This window comes from Mauremys reevesii, linkage group 3 (assembly GCF_016161935.1).
Source record: "Mauremys reevesii isolate NIE-2019 linkage group 3, ASM1616193v1, whole genome shotgun sequence".
Lineage (NCBI taxonomy): Eukaryota > Metazoa > Chordata > Testudines > Geoemydidae > Mauremys > Mauremys reevesii.
Genome location: NC_052625.1, coordinates 92,194,097 through 92,213,115, shown reverse-complemented (window position 1 = coordinate 92,213,115; position 19,019 = coordinate 92,194,097). Strand labels below are relative to the sequence as shown.

General features: G+C 45.8%; 1 long non-coding RNA gene across 1 annotated transcript in view; it reads left to right on the top strand.

Moving 5' to 3' along the window:
- Positions 1-18,467, top strand: part of LOC120402202 — a 34,000-nt gene extending 15,533 nt beyond the window's left edge. The window contains exons 3-5 of the long non-coding RNA XR_005597056.1: positions 1,450-1,509; positions 13,447-13,587; positions 17,916-18,467. This is a non-coding gene — a long non-coding RNA (uncharacterized LOC120402202). The remainder of the gene's footprint in view (positions 1-1,449; positions 1,510-13,446; positions 13,588-17,915) is intronic.
- Positions 18,468-19,019: the final 552 nt, after the last annotated feature.

The following is a 19,019-nucleotide window of genomic DNA, read 5'->3' as shown; positions in this document are numbered from 1 at the left end:
TAGTTCTGTCAGCCTGCCTCCATGCTGCCTTAGTGCTGCCAGGAGGCACACTGAGAGCACAGACAACACAGTCTGCTCTCAGTTGCTGTGCTTGGTGCTGCAGCATCTGCACATGCAATTACAGCCTTGGACTGGAGCATGCTCAGAGCAGCTGGAATGTTCAGAGGATTTGGCTGTCAAACCGAGTCTCTACTGAACATGCACAAACTTTGATTTTTCAGAGGGTCATAACTTGGCCAAATTTAGGTGCTTTTTCACAGAGACTGCAAAGGGCACATCCTTGACACAAAAGTGCTCCTCTGATAAATTTCAAGTCCCTTTTCCAAAACACAGAGGCACTGGAGCTGCTCAGTGAAATGGCTGTAACATTTTATTTAACATGGGCTAAGCAATGTATTTTTCCTATTCTCATTGTTGCTGAAAGTTTCAAAAAATATTCAGCTTGAGCCAGACACCCACCATGGAAAATTTCACCTTAAACAGTTAAAGTTTGCCTGTGTTAAAAGCAACTGGAAACAGGGTCTTATAATGGGAAGTGTCAGACAGCCCTAACTTACAGGTGGAATTACCAGCTCCAGCTATAATAATTTATAGTAAAAGAATGTGAGTGAGGATCTTCTAAATCTCTTTCCTGGTGCTATAAGCGAATGAGTGCAGCATTAAGAAAAGATTAGATGCCCAATTCTTCCACTGTAGTATATGAATACCTCCCATTTCTAGTAGCCTGACAGTCTGCTTCTAAATTTAGGGCCAGAATTGTAAACATATTTCAAAACACTCCAAATCAGAATGATAGAAAAACAGGATAAGGCTGCTAAGCTTTCAGGTATGTGAATTCACTTGCCAAGGATTTGTAGCATGTGTTCCCTTAGTTATAGTTAATCTCAGCTGGAACAGAATAATGGAGGCTATCAGAATAATGCTGGAAAAACCCCACATTCTCTTTGGTATCAAGTGTCATCCCAATAGTATGGAATGTACCATATCAGTCAAAAAGTTGCTCCTGGAATTCCCAGGAACTCCAAAGAAGGCTGAGAGAAGTTAAGGAGGCTTCTCTGACCAGAAGAAGACATTGGGAAACATCTTTCAGCTGAGGGGGAGAAGATCTGAGGATGTTTTCTTACCTGAGGTATAAAAGAGAACATAGGGGGCTTTCAACTGAATGGGAGAAATGAGGGGATGGGGCTCTTTCACCCAAATGGAAATGAAAGTTGAGCAACCTCTCTCTGGGGAGGGAAGGGAAGAGAGGAGAAGGGATCAAAGTCTCACAGGGAGGAAAAAGGAGCACAAGAGTTAGACTCTCTCAAGTGCAAGGGGTGACAGCCTCACCAAAGGGAGAAGGATGAGGGCTGGCTGACTCACCAACAGGGCAAAATGGATGGGTCTCGTCTCTCAGGACCACTGATGCATCTCCCCTCTATTCATCCCATAACCTGCTTTCTTCCACAGCTGCCTCCTGTTGTTGCTCCGAGCTCCTCCATGTCAGGCCCTTGAGAGAATCTCAACAAGGTGAGCATTTCTATCTTCCCCTCTTGCACTCACTTGGTTCCCCAACCCTGTCTCTCAGCAGTTCGCCTCTCAGAGAAACGCGCATGCTAGGAACACTATGGAAGCCAAGGTGAAATGCCATTTGGAGCCAGACTTCTAGGAGGGTGGCAGGATTTCCCCCCAGGACCAGTGTAGGGATATGGAATAGCTTTTACCACTTTATCAAGGATTCATTAAAGGATGCTTATCTAAGCTTTAAATTAAACCTTTGAGCTGGTTGATAGGGCTTGTGTCTTTGCTCTTTACACAACAAAATCATACAAGAAACCACCCAGGTACAGTGGGGTTCCAGGCAGTTGTTGGCTAAATATATACAAACATCCAAGGCCTAGCTACATATACACACGACTGCTCTGGCTGGTGTCATAGATTCAAAGGCCCTCTGGGATCATTGTGATCATCTAGTGATCCTCCTGTGTGATGCAGGGCATAAAACTTTCCTCAAATAATTCCTACAGCAGATCTTTTAGAAAAATATCCAATCTTGATTTAAAAAATTGCCAGTGATGGAGAATCCACCACAACCTTTGGTAAATTGTTCCACTCGTTAATTATCCTCACTGTTTATTTTTGGGTTTTAATAAGGCATACTTTAAAAAAAAAATCCAGAAGCTCTGTAGTCAGCAGGATTTGAACCTGAACAGGGAGACCGCAGTGATTTCAAATTGCCTTAATGATTCTGACACAAGTACCTGACATGTTCTTGGAGTGCTAGAGAGCTCTCAAACGATGTAAAGGGATACTGCTCAATTCCTATATACTACAATTAGCCTTGGGAATTATTTAACAAACTTTAATCTGGTACTCAATTTCAAATGATCCCAGAAAAAAAACATGCTCTGACAGTACCCTAACCTTCTGGAGAGAGAGGCAATTTTTAAAAATTATGTATAAGGCTATTTTCTCTCTCTCTCCCTCTCTCTCTCTAAATATATGTGTGTGTTTAAAAAAGAGAGGTCATTCATCCTCTGCTCCCATTGGTGTAATCAGGAGCCATAGGGATGCTGGATCCACATCTCATCCCTCTCAGATTTTGGACGGCACTTCAGATTCTTAAACTGTGGGTTGAGCGCTGTAGCTATTTTTAGGCCTAGTCTACACTAAGGGGGTGGGGAGTCGAACTAGGGTACGCAAGTTCACCTACGCGAATAATGTAGCTGAACTCGAAGTACCCTAGTTTGACTGACTTACCCGTCCAGATGCGGCGGGGTCGAAGTCCGCGGCTCCAAGGTCAACTCCGCCACCGCCGTTCGGAGTCGACCGGAGCGCGCAGGGAGTTTGAACTATCGCGTCTTGATTAGACACGATAGTTCGAACTCCGAGAAGTCGAACTCACCGCGTCGATCCGGACGGTGAGTATAGACCTACCCTTAGAAATCTCACATTGATACTTTCTTTGTATTTTGTGAAATCTGCAGTGAAAGTGTTCTTAAAATGAACATGTGCTGGGTCATCATTCAAGACTGCTATAACATGAAATAAATGGCAGAATGTGGGTAAAACAGAGAAGGAGTTCAGTCACAAATTTAATTAACACATTATTTTTTTTAACAAGCATCATCAGCATGGAAGCATTATCCTCTGGAATGGTGGCTGATGCATGAAGGGGCATATGAATGTTTAGCATATCTAGCTTGTAAATACCTTGCAGTGCCGGCTATAAAAGTGCCATGCAAACACCTGTTCTCACTTTCAAATGACATTTTAAATAAGAAGCAGGTAGCAATATCTCCCATAAATGTAAACAAATTTGTTTGTCTTAGCGATTGGCTGAACAAGAAGTAGGACTGAGTGGACTTGTAGGCTCTAAGTTTTATACTGTTTTTGAGTGCAGTTATGTAACAAAAAAAAATCTACATTTGTAAGTTACACTTTCACAATAAAGAGATTGCACTACAGTACTTGTATGAGGTGAATTGAAAAATACTATCTTTTGTTTATCATTTTTACAGTGCAAATATTTGTAATAAAAACTAATAATATGAAGTGAGCACTCTACACTTTGTATTCTGTATTGTAATAGAAATCAATATATTTGAAAATGTAGAAAAACATCCAAAAATATTTAATACATTTCAGTTGGTATTCTATTGTTTAACAGCGAGATTAATCGAGAGAAATGTTTTTAATCGCGATTAATTTTTTTGAGTTAATCGCATGAGTTAACTGCAATTAATCGACAGCCCTATTTACATCCTAAATACAGAGACAAAAAATATGCTCATTTTATAGATAGGGAACTGTGGCACAGAGCAGTTAAGTAACTTGCCTAAGTCACAGAAGAAATCTGTGACAGAGGCAGGAAACTGAACCCAGACCTTCTGCATCCCAGTCCAGTATGTTAGCCCCAAGGCCACCTTTTCCCCTCCTGTGCATTATGTGTATGTACAGTATGATATTCTTAAGTTTAGGAAAACTTTTTCTGATAGAAAATACCTAGTGTGTTTTGTTACTTGAAAGTAGCCTTGGTGGACAGCAGAGTATAGTACAAGCCTTGAAATTCTATTCCTTTTCATTCTTGAGGGACTCTGTTCTTTCTTTATTATTATTTTATACACATTAAACATTAACAAAGCCATTTAAACTGGCTAGAAGTGGGAAAAAGATCTATAGGCCAGATCCTGAGCTGGTGTAAACTGGTGTAGCTGTCTTGTAACCAGTGGACTATGTCTATTTACACTGGCTGAGCATCTGGCCCTCCAAGTTTATAATTGTGTTAATCAGTTCTAGTCTTGACCTGCTTGTCCATTTTGGAAAAGAGAATGTTTTGTATTTGTTTTCTCACCACCAGGCCCTGTTTTTAGAGCCAAGTTACACTTGCAAACCACAGAGACTAGTGCCACATTATTTGGAGTATGCTGTTGGAAACAGCCCTCTCAGAGTCTTGAGGAAACATATCTGGCCTTTTGGCTCACATCAAGAATAGTACCAGAATAATAGATGTTTATATATAATCCTGCTTTGGGAGACTGCCCTGTATTTGTAAGAGGACAGACTCGTGCCAAAGGTAACTACTTTGCCCCTACCTCACCAAATTTAACAGATTATGATTTATTCTGTACCCATTTCTAAGGAGCTCCTTTGATGTTAATATTCAACTTGATTTACTAGGGTAAAGTAAAATGATTAGAAAAAAGTAACATTTCAGTGATCTGTAATGTCTGGAACACAATGCTGCTCAGTGCAGAGATGCCACTAATACAGTGTGGCCCAGATCCTCAAAGGTATTTACGTGCCAGACTTCCACTGGAATCAAGGTACCTAAATACCTTGGATCTCAGCCTATGTCTCTTGAGAGAAATGCAGCAGGAACCAAATTTAGTTCTGTTCATTTCTCTACAATATACTTTACAAAATAAAGTGCTATTGCACTGCATAATCTGAAGAGAGTGCTAAATGCTAATAGACTATTTAATCCACTTTGAAATTACTTTCCAAATGTTTGTTGCATCTGATCATTACCTCACCATGGATTTCAAATATAACTACATAACATAATGTATGTCTTAATTGCAACAGGACCTTTCTGAATATTTCTTAAATGTTTCCATGGTGGGGAGGAGGGGAGGAGAAGAAAAATTTAAAGTTTAAAATATGGAGTGTTGTTGTAGCCATGTTGGTCCCAGGATATTAGAGAGACAAGATGGCTGAGGTAATATATTTTATTGGACTGGTAAAAATAAAATAAAAGATATTTCCTCACCTACCTTGTGTCTCTAGATACTTAACATGAACTATGGTAATAAAATAAGTGTCCTTTAAGTCTTTCTACACATCTCCACTCCCGGGTCATTCTATAGAAGTATTATTGTAGATTGGGTTCTTATACTGTGGGATTGTAAACTACCTAGGTTTAATGCACTTCAAAACTCAGGTGTAATTCCTCCTTAAGTGGGGCCTGATGATGACTTTAGTGTAATCTGTTTTTCTAGACATACTGAAGAAAAGAAAAGGTGTGTGGCCTTATAGGATACGTCTACACTGTATCTGGAGATACAATTGCTAGCTCAGGTAGACATACCCACATCAGCTTTGATTGAGTTAGCTCTCTAAACATAGCAGTGTAGCTATGGTGGCAAAAATGGTAGCATGGGCTAGCAGCTTGAATACATATGGGATTGTACTTGGGTGGCTAGTCCCTCCTGCTGCCTGCACTGCTGCAGCTACACAGCAATTTTTAGCTCAATAGCTTAATCAAAGCTAGTATGTCTACCTGAGTTGGCAATTACAGCTCCAGCTGCAGTGTAGGCATAACTTTAGTGTTTAATTGTTTTTATATTGACAACTTTTTGTTGCAGTGAAGGGGTGAGCTTTTAAAACAGTATTATTAATTTTCACTGAGATTTGTGGGCCAGATTTTCAAGGGCTCAGCACCGACAACTGAAGGCTAGATTTTCAAAAAAGCTGAGCAGCTGATATCTTGAGCTCCTTGGGAATTCTGGCCACTTATTTTGGTGCCTAACTGGGAACTGCGTTCTATTGAAAGTCTAGCCTTGGTTTCATTTTTTTTTTTTTACTGTCTATGCATAAATATCCCTGTCTCATAGAATATGTCTCTACAAAGTGTAGAGCAGACTGTACAGCATTATCTGTACTGGAGTTCGTCAAAACTTTGTCATGAAACCCCTAAATGTGGCAGGTTACAGGTTTCATTATGAATCTGATACTTGGCACAGATTTTTTTCTACTTCCTTCCTCCTCATGAGTACCAAGGAAGGATTTTGTAGTAAGCCTTGCTCTTTCAAAACTTAAACTCAAAGTGAAAGTCAAGGAGCGGACCCGCCCTGCTTACCATAAAGCTCCAGCCCACAATGAGGATAGATCACAAAGGGGGAAGTTAGACTTTGAGAATGATCATTAAGCTTAGACCTGCCCTTAGTGTAGACAAGCCTTTAAAGCACTGCAGTGGTGACGACACTGCTACACCAACAGGAGAGGTTCTCCCATCTGCGTAGCTAATCCACCTCCGCGAGTGCTGTTTATAGTAGGGGTTAAGGCAGCATAACTGCATCGCTCAGGGGTATGACTATTTCATAGGTGATGTAGTTATACCGATGTATGTTTATAGCGTTTTAAGGCCAGTTCTACACTATAGCGCTTCAGTGTAGATGCTACCTACATTTATTGGAGGGGTTTTCCTGTCGGTGTATGAAGTTTACATCTCCGAAAGGCGGTAGCTAGGCTGATGGAAGAATTCTTCCATCTAGCTAGCGCTGTCTACATGGGGACTCAAGTTGGCTTAGCACCACTTAGGGGTGTAGATTTTTCACATCCCTGACCAACAAAGTTAAACTGATCTAATTTTCTAGTGTAGACCAGGCCTCTTACACTCTAGTATCTTCAGCTAGAAGGAGAGGAAGTGGCTGGGAGAAGAAGGAAGGTTCAGCAGTTAGAGTGCTTTCTGGGATCTCCAAAAGAGCTGGATTCAATTCCCTGCTTTGCCACAGGTGTCCTGTCTGACTTTGGGTAAATCACTTAGTCTCTCTGTGCTCTAGTTTTTCATCTGTAAATGAGGACAGTATTGCCCTACCTCCACGGGTGTTGAGAGTATAAAGAGTGTGAGATGCTCAGACACTGCACTACTGGGGGCCATATAAGTACTGTAGATGGGAGGATAGCTATGGAGTTGGGGTCTGGGCAGCCACAGAGCACTCAGATTCAGCAGAAATATTTCCTCCTTGCAAAGGGGGAAGGATTTGGGAGCTAGTGCGGGGGAGGGAGTCTAAACTTCCTGTGCACCAGGAGTGTCATTTACTATGGGGTAGGGGACAGTTGCTCCTTCTGCTCCCAGACCTAGATTTGCTGCCCCCATGCCCAGACTCATAGACTCATAGACTTTAAGGTCAGAAGGGACCATTAGGATCATCTAGTCTGACCTCCTGCACAATGCAGGCCACACAATCTCACCCATCCACTTCTATAACAAACCCCTAACCTATGTCTGAGTTATTGAAGTCCTCAAATTGTGGTTTCTCCTCACCAGCTGGTGCTGTGGTATCTCTTTAGGACCTGCGAGGGCTGCTCTGGTCTGGGCTGGGCCATGTCAGGGCTCCTAATCTGCACATTATCTGTACCCACCTTCTTTTTTTGCTATCCAGACTGGAAATGGAAGTGGAGACCTGGGCTGGACCTGTGTGGAGAAAGCTGAGTCTGAATCCCTGCCCCGAAATGACCAGTAGACTTAATAGGCAGTAGGTTTAAAACAAACAAAAGGAAGTATTTTTTAACACAGTGCATGGTCAACCTGTGGAACTCTTTGCCAGAGGATGTTGTGAAGGCCAGTGTAGCAGGGTGGTTACCCTGCTCCTGCCCTGAAGGGCTTAAAACTTCCGTGGGGGAAGGTTGTGGCTGGGAGCTGCTAAACTGGGCTGATTGGGAAGTGGCTGCAGCTGGGCCACACCCCAATCAGGCCACAGCTGGCCTATATAAAGAGGCTGGGAGCCAGGAACTCAACAGTCTCTCTCTGTTTGTAGAGGGAGAAGGGTCTGGCTGCAGGGAGCTAGAGACAGGGTACTTGAGTGGAGCAGGGCTGGGGAAAGGCAGAGGAGCTGGGGTGCTCCAGCCTGGAAAGCCCCAGGCTGCCAGTCTAGCACAAGGCCAACAGGTACTGGGGGTTGCAGAGGGCAGCCCAGGGGTAGGCCAAGACAGCAGGTCCAAACCCAACCTTGCCAGTGATGAATAGGCTGATACTGCAGTTGGCCCCAGGGTGTGGGGGCTAGACAATGACTGGCAGTAGCCATATACTGAGGTGAGGTGGGGATAGGGGGTGGGGGATTCCCCTGGGAGGTGGAGACCCTGAGAGAAAGGGGTTATTGCCAGGGGGCAGCACCCCAGGTAAAAGGGGCACCGGGTTCAGGGAGAGACATGGGGGCCCAACAGCAAGTGGTAAGGTGGATCACTGGCCTGCAGAGGGTGCTCTGGGCTGGAGATCGAGCTTATTCTCAGAAGTCACCAGCAGGACGTGCTGCGGGGTGAATCCACGCCTCTACACCAACACTGTAACAGGGTTCAAAAAAGAGCTAGATAAGTTCATGGAGGATAGGTCCATCAATGGCTATTAGCCAGAATGGGCAGGGATGGTGTCCTTAGCCTCTGTTTGCCAGAAGCTGGATTGGGTGACAGGGGATGGGTCACTTGATGATTACCTGTTCTGTTCATTCCTTCTGGAGCACCTGGCACTGGCCACTGTCAGAAGACAGGATACTGGGCTAGATGGACCTTTGGTCTGACCCAGTATGGCCATTCTTATGTTAATCAGTGAGATGACCTCCCTCCTCATTTCTCCTTGGGATAGGACTGACCAGCCATGTCCCAGCCCCCCTCTAGGATGTGACTGACCTGCTAATTCCCCACAAGCAGCTTCAGCCCCAGCAAGGAGACAGAAGTGGAGATGTGGCTACAACTTTGCCCCTCACAGAATTTTTCTGAGACGATGCACCAGAAAGCCCTGCTTCAAGGGGGGCTCTGTCCTTCTAGAGCAGCTTTTCTCAAATGTGGCCACCAGCAGATTTTTGTGCAGCCCCAGCAGCCTCCAAAGCATGGGTGGAGATTGGGTGGGGTTGGGGGGACATTGCTCTCCCAACTGTATGTGTTGATAGTGGGGGGCACAATTTTAAGGTTGGGCCAACCCCTGAACAGCTAGAGTCTTGGCCTCCCATCGGCAGCCCCCCCCCCTTGTCCTCACTGTCCCCTCCTGGAAAGCAGCAGCCCCTCCCTGCAGCGCCCAGCTGTTGCTCCTGAGTAGCTGTTACCAGGGCAGCGAGAGGCACTGCCATGGTGTTTGTGCTGGTGCTGCACGCAGGTATCACTGCACTACATGGCACAGCCTCTGTGGGGACTCTGGGCAGCACCTCTGGAGACACATGGGGCTGGTGTGCATGGAGCTGGAGGTGGCTGCTGTCAGTGGAGACTGCTGCGGCGTTTGGTCACCTGGGTGCTCCCCTGGGCAGCTTCCCCACTCCCATCAGGCTGAGGCACGGGGAGCCTGGAACTCCACAGGCAGCTGGTGAGTTCCCAACCCACCTTCTGCAGGGCGAGCTCTTGCTGAAGGGCTGTGGGAGGTAAGGACAGAGATCTGGGTTGGCGCCTGGATGTGTATATGTGCATATTTTCTTGTTTTTTCCCAAAGTGAATTAAGTATTTTAGGAAAAATTGTCAGTGACCAACAGAAAGAGTTGGTGGCTGCACTCAGGGGGCCACCAAAATATTTGTTGTGAGACCTGCTCTAGAGGCACCACGTTGTTCAGACATCTGCCACTTGTGCTGATAGAGTAACTGATAGCAATAGTAGGTTGTCATCCTCTGTTAGTGGTTTTCAACCTGTGGCCCGCGGATCCCTGGGGTTCACAGACTATGACTGAGATTTCCATAAGATTTAAATATTTGAGGGGTCCGCAAATGAAAAACGTTGAAAACCGCTGCTCTATGTGGACCAGCACTTTGTCCCCTGCCCCTGCTCTGCATTCCAGTCAGATGGCACAGGGGAGACAGGTTTGCTGCTCTTAGTGCCTGGCATTGCAGCATAACCCCTGGCTGTTTGGAGGATACTTTCTGCTTAGCCCTTGAAGTCCTGGGTTGGGGCATGCTCAGTGCAGACAGGAGGCGGCAGCAGTGGCAGCCCCCTTACAACCTTTAGCACAATGGCCAGGGCTTTCACTCAGGATGCAGGAAGCAGTTTTAATTCCCTCCTCAGGCTGATGTGCAGAAGAGATTTGAACTTCAGTTTTTACTCTCAGAAGTGCACACTAACCACCGGGTTGTGGGATAGTCTGATGTGGGCCTCTTTCTGGCTTTCTTTTTGACGCTGTTCCACCGTGGAGAAAGAAGCGGACATAGGGCCAGAGGGAAAATGAGAATGACTCTGTAGCCCAGTGGTTAGGGCACTCACCTGCCTGGTGAGATGGCAGTGACATTTCTTCCCCCCTAACCCCCCCCCCCCAAATGGTGTAGGCATCTAACTGCAAGAGAGGGTCCACAGCTGTGAATCCCAAAAGGCGACCTCCCTCTGGTCCTGCCTGACTTAGGCATCTCTCCTCGGAGTATCCTACTGGCACTTAAGCGGCTCCTTGCTCAGCATGCTGACTTTTGTGGATCCCATTCTTAGCTGCCTCTCTCTCCCCAGGCATTGTACAGGGAGCCTCGGTGCCTAACTCAGGCTGTGGATTCCACTGAGTGGTAAGGCACCCAGCTGTGAAAGTAACTTAAAGGACTTACTGGTACTCCGGAGTCCTGGGGAGGCGGGGGGGGGCTTTAAATCCCTGGGCACTTTAAGTCAGGATGTAAAGGGCCTAGGGCTGGGGCTGTGGTAGCAGCAGCTGGGAACCCCGGGGCCCTTTAAATCATCCCTGGAGCTACTGGCTGCAGAGGTGGCTGGGAGCCCCAGGGGTGATTTAAAGGGCCCAGGACTTGAGCCACTGCTACCGCAGTGGAGCCCCGGGCACTTTAAATCACCATCAGAGGGGGCCCTCGCCTCTGGTGGAGCTTTAAAGGGCTTGGGGCTCCGCTGCAGTAGCAGCAGCCGGGAGCCTCTGGCCCTTTAAATCACCACCAGAGCCCCACCGCTGCTACCCCAGCGCTCCAGCAGTGGGGCTCGGGTGGCGATTTAAAGGGCCCCAAAGGGTAGTGGGAGTCCCGAGCCCTTTATATTGCCACCCAAGCTGCGCTGCTGGAGCCCCGGGGTAGCAGAGGCAGCTGGGGGCTTGGGTGGTGATTTAAAGGGCCTGGGGCTCCGGCTGCCGCTACCACCCTGGGCCCTTTAAATCATTCCTGGAGCCCTGCTGCTGGAGCCCTGGGGTAGCAGCGGCGGTGCTCCGGTGGCAAGTTAAAGGGCCTGGGGCGGTAGTGGTGGCCAAGCCCCTGGCCCTTTAAATCGCCACCTGAGACCCAGGCTGCTGCTGCTATGCCGGGGCTCTGGCAGGCTCCGGGGATGATTTAAAGGGCCAGGGACAGTAGCAGCTACCGGAGCCCCAGACCATTTAAATCATCCCCCGGAGCCCTGCTGCCGGAGCCCTGGGGAGGCGGCGGCAGGTCTCTGGTGGCTATTTTAAGGCCTGGGGTGGTAGTGGCTGCCGTGGCCCCAGATCCTTTAAATAGCCATCGGACCACGCCACCAGAGGGCTCCGGGGACAATTTAAAGGGCCTGGGGCAGTAGCTGCGGCAGATGCCCTGGGCCCTTTAAATTGCTGCCCGAGCCCTGCCGCTGCTTCCCCAGGGTTCCAGCCCCAGGCCCTTTAAATTGCTGCCAGGGGAAGTCGATCCACTCCAGTACGGTGCACCAGCTCTTGCTGGTATGCCGTACTGGGGCGTACTGGCTTACTTTCACCTCTGAAGGCACCTAAAAGGTGTAGGCACTGCAGTACTGAGGAATGAAATGCCCAAGTCCCTGTGTGGATCTACCCCTCAGTGCCTTCCCTTCACACACTTCTTTCATATTTTTCTGCCTCTGAATTCTCGTAGACTTTAATGCCCTCTAGTGGCTAACATGTTGTCTCACTCCGATTTAGATTGCTTGCAGATGAAAGTTAACCAGTCTGTGGCTTTGAGCGCTCCAGTGAGAAGGAAAAAAAAAAGATTGGAACTCCATGGAAAATATGTGCAGCAGCATTTTTACTTCTGTTACTGTATATGGCTCCTGAAGGATGCACAGTTAGGCTATGTCTATACTAGAGACCTGATAATGGCCCAGCTGTACTGCTGCAGCTGCGCTGCTGTAAGGTCTCCCGTGTAGCTGCTCTATGCCAAGGGAGAGAGCTCTCCCATTGACATAATAAAACCATTTCAACGAGTGCCAGCAGCTATGTCAGCGGGAGACCATCTCCTGCTGACACAGTGCTGTTCCACACTGGCGTGTCTGTTGGTGTAACTTATGTCAGTCGGGGTGTTTTTCACACCCCTTTTGTCGGTAAGGGGTGTGAAATCCCCCCTCTCCCAACTGAGAAGTTTTACCGATAAAAGTGCTAGTGTAGATGTAGCCTTAGAAAGAGAGAGAGAAGTTAGATTTGCAGGAGCTGGACTGTAAGTAAGGAGCCCTCACTCATGGAAGACTTTGACTTTGTGATGTTTCTTTTAAAGTGGGTACAGCTGGACCCTTATAGCCTGATTCTCATTGGCACTAAGGCCTCCTTATACCACTCTGACAGCATAACAGGGCCTCAAGGTATACAGAAATGTCCCTTACACTCACTCCCAGGTTCCTTTTTTCACTGTAAAAGTGATGTAAAGGTGTCAGAGTACAAATGAGACTCAGCCCCTTAGTTTAAAATTATATGGGGCTTTATGAGGTGCTGGGTAAAATGCTTTCCTTCTAGCTGATCAATTTTGAAACAGCTTCTTTACTGACAAACTAGTGAGCAATTTATCTTGCCGTACTGCTGAGTACACTGCTGTTGTCCTGGGATGACTTTGGAAAGTTGGAGTCAGGGCTCTGGCAAATAGCTCACTTAAAGCTCTACTTGTTTTTATTTCCAGTATTCTGACTGGCTGTGATTAAACTTTAAGGGAAACAGATGATCCATATGCACATCAAGCAAATTGTATAAAAACTTGCAGGCCTATGAGGATCCCTGCAGCTGTTCACAAGGACTCACTTGAAGGAGAGTAGCAAGGGTAATACATGGCATAGTGCATTGAAGACTGATCCTAAGAGGTACTGAGTGCCTGCAGGCTGAGACTTTCAAAGCCACCTAAGGGATTTGGGTACCCATTTCCCATTAGTTCTAATTGGGCATCCGATCCCCCTGGCTTATGCAGTTTTGAAAATCTCAGCTTTAACTTCCAGAGGGAGTTCTGGGTACTCAGGATCAAGCCCTCAATGTACACAAGCCTGTCACCTCTGCTCACCAAGGTTTATATGCTGTTTTAAATTATACGTAGACATAAGAATAATTTCCTTTTCTGTAGTCAGCCGATGCCAAATTCTGGCTTTTTTCATGCTGACTGATGCCTCACACAGAGCATAAGGCCTGCTTCTACCAACAAACAGGGATGGAAGTGAACATAACCAACTCCAAGCCTTGGCATGATGAAGAAATCACATTACAGGTAAAATGCTACCTTCCCTTTGAAAATGTTCTGTTCTGAACTCTGCAAATACAGCTCTTTCCCCACTGTTACTGTTTTATTAATATGTGTCTAGCACCAACACTGGGACAGGCACCCTGACGTCACATGAGTCTGTAAAGAACCTAGTACAAAGATCTTGCAACTGAAATAGATTTTGTGTGTATGTGTATAAATGAGATGGGGAGCAATAGTTAGCAGAGTGAAAGAATGTTGGAACTGTGCCTTGTTGGCTAGAATTGGCCACAGAATTAGCCTTATTTTGCCTTGTTGGTTCCGTGTTTTGTGTTTGATTGCTGTTTAATTTCCGAAATAATACTGTCAGTATTGCTCAGGGCTGCTATTACTCCGACAGGGCTGGAGATTCTAGGTCTGGGGTCAGAAGGGATGAGGGAGAAAGATATGCTTCAGCCAGACTTGCTAGATTGAAAACCTCCCAGTACAGAGCTACTTGTCGCTGTTGCTCCTCCCTCACATTCATACACTCACTCCACCAAAATGACTGCAAGTGTGATAGGGTATCAAGGCAGTGGCCCATGAGGAGTATGGCACAGTGCCATCTTTTGGGAACAGCACATACCTAACAGGAAGCATAGAACCAAGTGTGTGGGGTGGGTGGGTGGAGTAGATTTGAGAGATGTACATAGTTTAGTGAGTCTCTGAGTAAGCTCTAGTTTCATCTCTTACATTTTTGACAGGATAGTTAACTAAGGTCTTTCACTGAAACCTGAGACTCCCTGCTTCTCCCAGAATACAACAAGGAGACAAGGCATCACGGACCAAAAACAGTTAGTTGTTTTCTCCTCAGCACAGCTGAGTATGTTCTTAGAGAAGGGTCATCTGTAACCCTCCCATCCCAATGAAATGATGGGATAGGGATGAAAGAACTTATCCGAAGCCCACGGTTCAGTCCAAAAGATTGTTTTCAGAGCGGGGGACTAAGCAGTGCAAGGCAACCATCTTGAATCATTTGTGTTACTGACACCTCCTTCTCCTCTTCCCACATCTCACCAAAACGCACCGGATGGGGGATGGGAATGTGGCCAACAGGATTATCTCACCAGAAATAGCATGTTTCCCTGTCACATTTTTCTATTAAAATTGATTAGCTTACCAGATATTTATGTGTGCGCCTTAATCTATATTTTTGCTGGTCAGTACAGCCACTGGGAGTGACAAGTGAGTTTACCATTCTCACTGTTCACCACGTAGAGCGGCATCGCTGGCTGTCTTTGCTCAGCATAGGGTATGCTGCCAATTAGGGTGGAGGTGTTAGCACACTGCCTACCATACTATGTTTGTCTCCAACTAGTGTTAGCGACCACTCATTTTCAGAACCACCAGCTTCCTGCACAATTTCTTCCCTGTTTCTCCTTCTTCTTAAGACTCTTCCCATTGCAACCCTGCTGCCATGCTGGATGCTTTTCTTTAATTGTGGGCCATCGCTGTGATCTCAGATGGATTTATCCTAGTTATATCAGTAAGCAGCTTGATTAATGAGGGACTAATCCTGTTCCTTTTTCAGTAAATGGCAAAATTCCTATTGACTTCAATGAGAACAGGACCAGGTCTCTGTTATTTTTCCTGAAACAGGGGAAAAAGCCCACCTCTCTTTCTATTATGGACCTCTTAGTAACCTCCACTGAGGACAGCATGTATGAATTTACCAAGGAATGAACCCCTCCTGATGTCAATCAGACTGCGGGTGGTATAAGTCAGCACTAAACTTGAACTCCCTTAGCTACAAATTTTTTCCCTGCTGTGTTTTCTATATTTCACTGTTTTCTACCAATTTAGTTTCCCTTTGAGACACAGGGTCGTGTTGCTGCATATTATCTGTGAACAAAACCAATATTTTACTATAGGATCACCACATGGGCTCACTATGCCTCTCTGCTGTGCTACTCCTGCTTATTTCTTTTTAATAACAATCCAGGGGGAAACAATACTACTTGTGTTAGTCTATAAATAATTGCTTTACTTACAACTGCCAGGGAACAACTGGTTTATATCAACTACTCAGAAGTATAATTTATGGAAGATCCAAGCTTCAAATGGAATTTTTGTATACACATTTTGGAATGCAGATGAATGTGAACCATGTATTCAGACTGGAGACTTTCCAGAAATGAATTCTTCTCCAAAGTCACTGTAGCTAGTATAAATAGGGAAATGGCCATTGAGAGACAACACAAAGCCAGGCCAAACATGGAGCAATCATTCAAAGATGCTTTGCAGTTGTCAGTGTCTTTCCATCTTCATATTTTAAAACGTATAAAGCAATATAAATATGCTTCTCCCTGTTTATAGGAAATTTCACAAACTACATTAAAGGAACATTTTTAAGGCTGCAAAGTCAAGGACTTAATAGTTAGGAAATGCCAGAATGCAGCTTGTCTGTGCAACCTTCATTCAACTTGTGCATATGCATTATGATACAATGTTTAATTACATGCTCACATATATTTTCCACAGGACCTCTGCCTCATTCCGTGCACAAGATGGGCCTGCTCTGGAGATGAATGAGGGTTGTCTAGTGAATGAGGCTGTTGCCTCTAGGATGCCTTCCTCATTTATACAAGTTGGAAGGTGGAAAGATTTCTTTCCTCTGAGGCCCCACTATTATAATGGATACATTGGGCCTGATTTGCTCCCCCCACACATGGTAAAGGGGCATCAGGCCCAATGTATCAATTATAATAGTTCAACAGGAGAGGAGAAGAAGGTCACTGAAGCCAAGTTCCTCATGGTGTCAGTGTTTAGAACATTATATTTCTCTCATGTGGCAGGTGAAGATGTTCATACTTGATCTCCGTAATGTATCCTTTTGCAGCTTTCCAGTGCTTGTTCTGTTTCTATCCTCTCTACCTTTCCCCTGATCTCTCTCAGCTGGGCTGCTGGCTGTGTCTAGTACTAGTGCTTGATGAGTCTTCAGACTATCTTTCTGATTACAGTGTCTGATTTCTCTCCAAAGAGTGTCTCCTGCATGCCAGAGGCTGTTCAGTCTATGAACTCTCTCCATAAAATGCATCATTCCTCTTGGTCAGTGTTTCCCAGTCTTCAGGTTCCCTACCCATTATTCTAAGTCAAAAATGTTCATGGGCCCCCCCTTACATGTACTATAAAAATAAGAGTAACTAATGTCTATGATGGTAATGCTAAGCATATATAATTTGTGTGTATATGTGTTTTGAGAGATTTGCTATCTGGCAGGTTTTTGTACTGCCTTGCCAGTTGCAAGTGAAAATATCAATGTTCTGTTTGTTTGTTTTTTCACTTGGGACCAACGTTCCCTGGCGGTGCAGCAATCTTGTAAAGACCACAAAGTCACATGGCTGGGAGCGCGAGTCCTGCTGTGTGGGCCAGGCCCTCAACCTGCTGAACCCACAGCAGTTCCTCTCGGCACCGGGAATCAAGACAAATGCACTACTCACCAGCAGGGAGAAGTAAAGAGAGGACGAGGGGAAGGCAGGGGTCCTGGGAGGAGACAGTAGGGGGTTTTCTTGAGAGCTGAGGTGGGAAAGGCAGGGGGTCCTCTGTATCTAGGTAATCTGGCAAGAAGGTGGGGGGGCTGAGGCCCCAGGTGCAGGGTGATGATTAGCTACAGTCGGCACTAGGGTCTATTTAGTTGGTGGGTGCGTGTGTGGTGAGTGGTCATTGGCTGCACAGGAACTGGCTTCCTACTTTCCCCAAGGCTGCTCAATCCCTGCTCTGCCCCAGGCCCTGCCCCCACTCCACTCCTTTCCTCAAGATCCCACCTCGACCCTGCCCCCACTCTGCCCCCACCCTGCCTCTTACCACCCAGTTCTGCCCCCTCCCTGCTCCTCCTCCTTCCTTCACCAGCGCCTCCTGCATGCCACGGAGCAGCTGATCACAGTGGGCAGGAGGCACTGGGAGGGAAGGGGAGGAGTTGATTTGATGGGGCCACCAGTAGGTGGGAGGCGCTGGGAGGGAGGGGAGGGAAAGCTGGCTGCTTGTTGGGTGCTAAGCACCCGCTAATTTTTTTCTGTAGGTTCTCCAGCCCTGGAGCACCCACGGAGTCAACACCTTTGATTGGCTGGTTTCTCTGCGTCTCAGAGGTGTTAGCCCTTGAAGTTGACAGAAAAGACTTCACTTTGCAGGATAGGGGTGGGTGGAGAGTGAGATTTTCTTTGCTTTTAGATGGTAACATTTTCAACTCCTTGTGGCCCCTCACCCCATCTGTAGTCACAACTCACTGATTGAGAAACACTGATCTAACCGGTTACTAGTTTTTCTGTTTAGTGTTTCTCTTGTAGTGATCGGATGTCTGTTGGATTTCTCTCCTACAGGATAACCTGAAATATGTCATAAAAGCCTTTTGCAAAGATGAAATGCTTGGCATTACCTCAAGCTCTTCCAGAGAGAAACATGTTTTCAACAGTGACAGGTGTAAAACAATCAGCTTGAGAGGTTCCTGTGATGTCTTCTGTCAAAGTAAATCCAGCAAAACAAATTCCTCTGGAAGATTTCCATGAAGCCTTCCCACAAGCAACAGTAAACAGCACCTTTCACAGAACTTCAGGTAGCTGCTAAAGTACAATTGTGGAATTACTGAATGGGAAAACTGAGAAATGGGAAAATTTTGCTATGTGGCATATCAAACAATTAAACGCCAATGATATTTGTTTTGCTTTTACTAATGTACTCTATCAAATAGTGAGAGTACTAGTATGAAAAATGTTGAAAATAAGTGATTAGAAGGAAACTTGCTTCCTGCCCTCCCACTCCTCCCCCGCTCAAAAAAAGCCATAAGTGGTCTTCTGAAATGTCTAGCTTTTCTTATTTTTCCCTTCAGTGGCATAACAAGAGTAGATAGCAGCCCTGGATCTTTTTGTAATGGCAACAGAAAAAATCTGTGACAATACATCATGTGTGCGTGCGCGCGAGATATAGGTATTGAGTATCAGTCAGATAATGGTCATCTAAGTACTCCCGTTTCCAACGATCTTCTCAGAACTTGCCAGACATCTATCTTACATTTGAAAATGCAAGTAAGATCAATTTTTGTTGAGGATCCATTTCCTAGACAAGAAGTACTGGCCAAGAAGACACTGTTCCTGATGGTGATAGTTGGTGCATTAGTGTATCATGAATTTCCAACAAACAAAATCTCACACCTTAGTAAAAATGTACAATACAATCACTCCTCTGTTAGCTCCATCACTTCCACATTATTAAGAAACTATGATGCAGCTGTGCCAGAAACAACTGCCAGAAAATAACTCCTAACTTATGAAGCATCAGAGAGAATGAATGCATACTTCAGACTGTGGTAGGTCTCCAATGGTGGCTAGTTAACACCAGGAACTCTTTCTTTTCTGTTCTCACCCTCTAATAAAATAAGGTATTAAACCCCCCAAGATTATTACTCCCTTAAACACAAATTCTTCTCA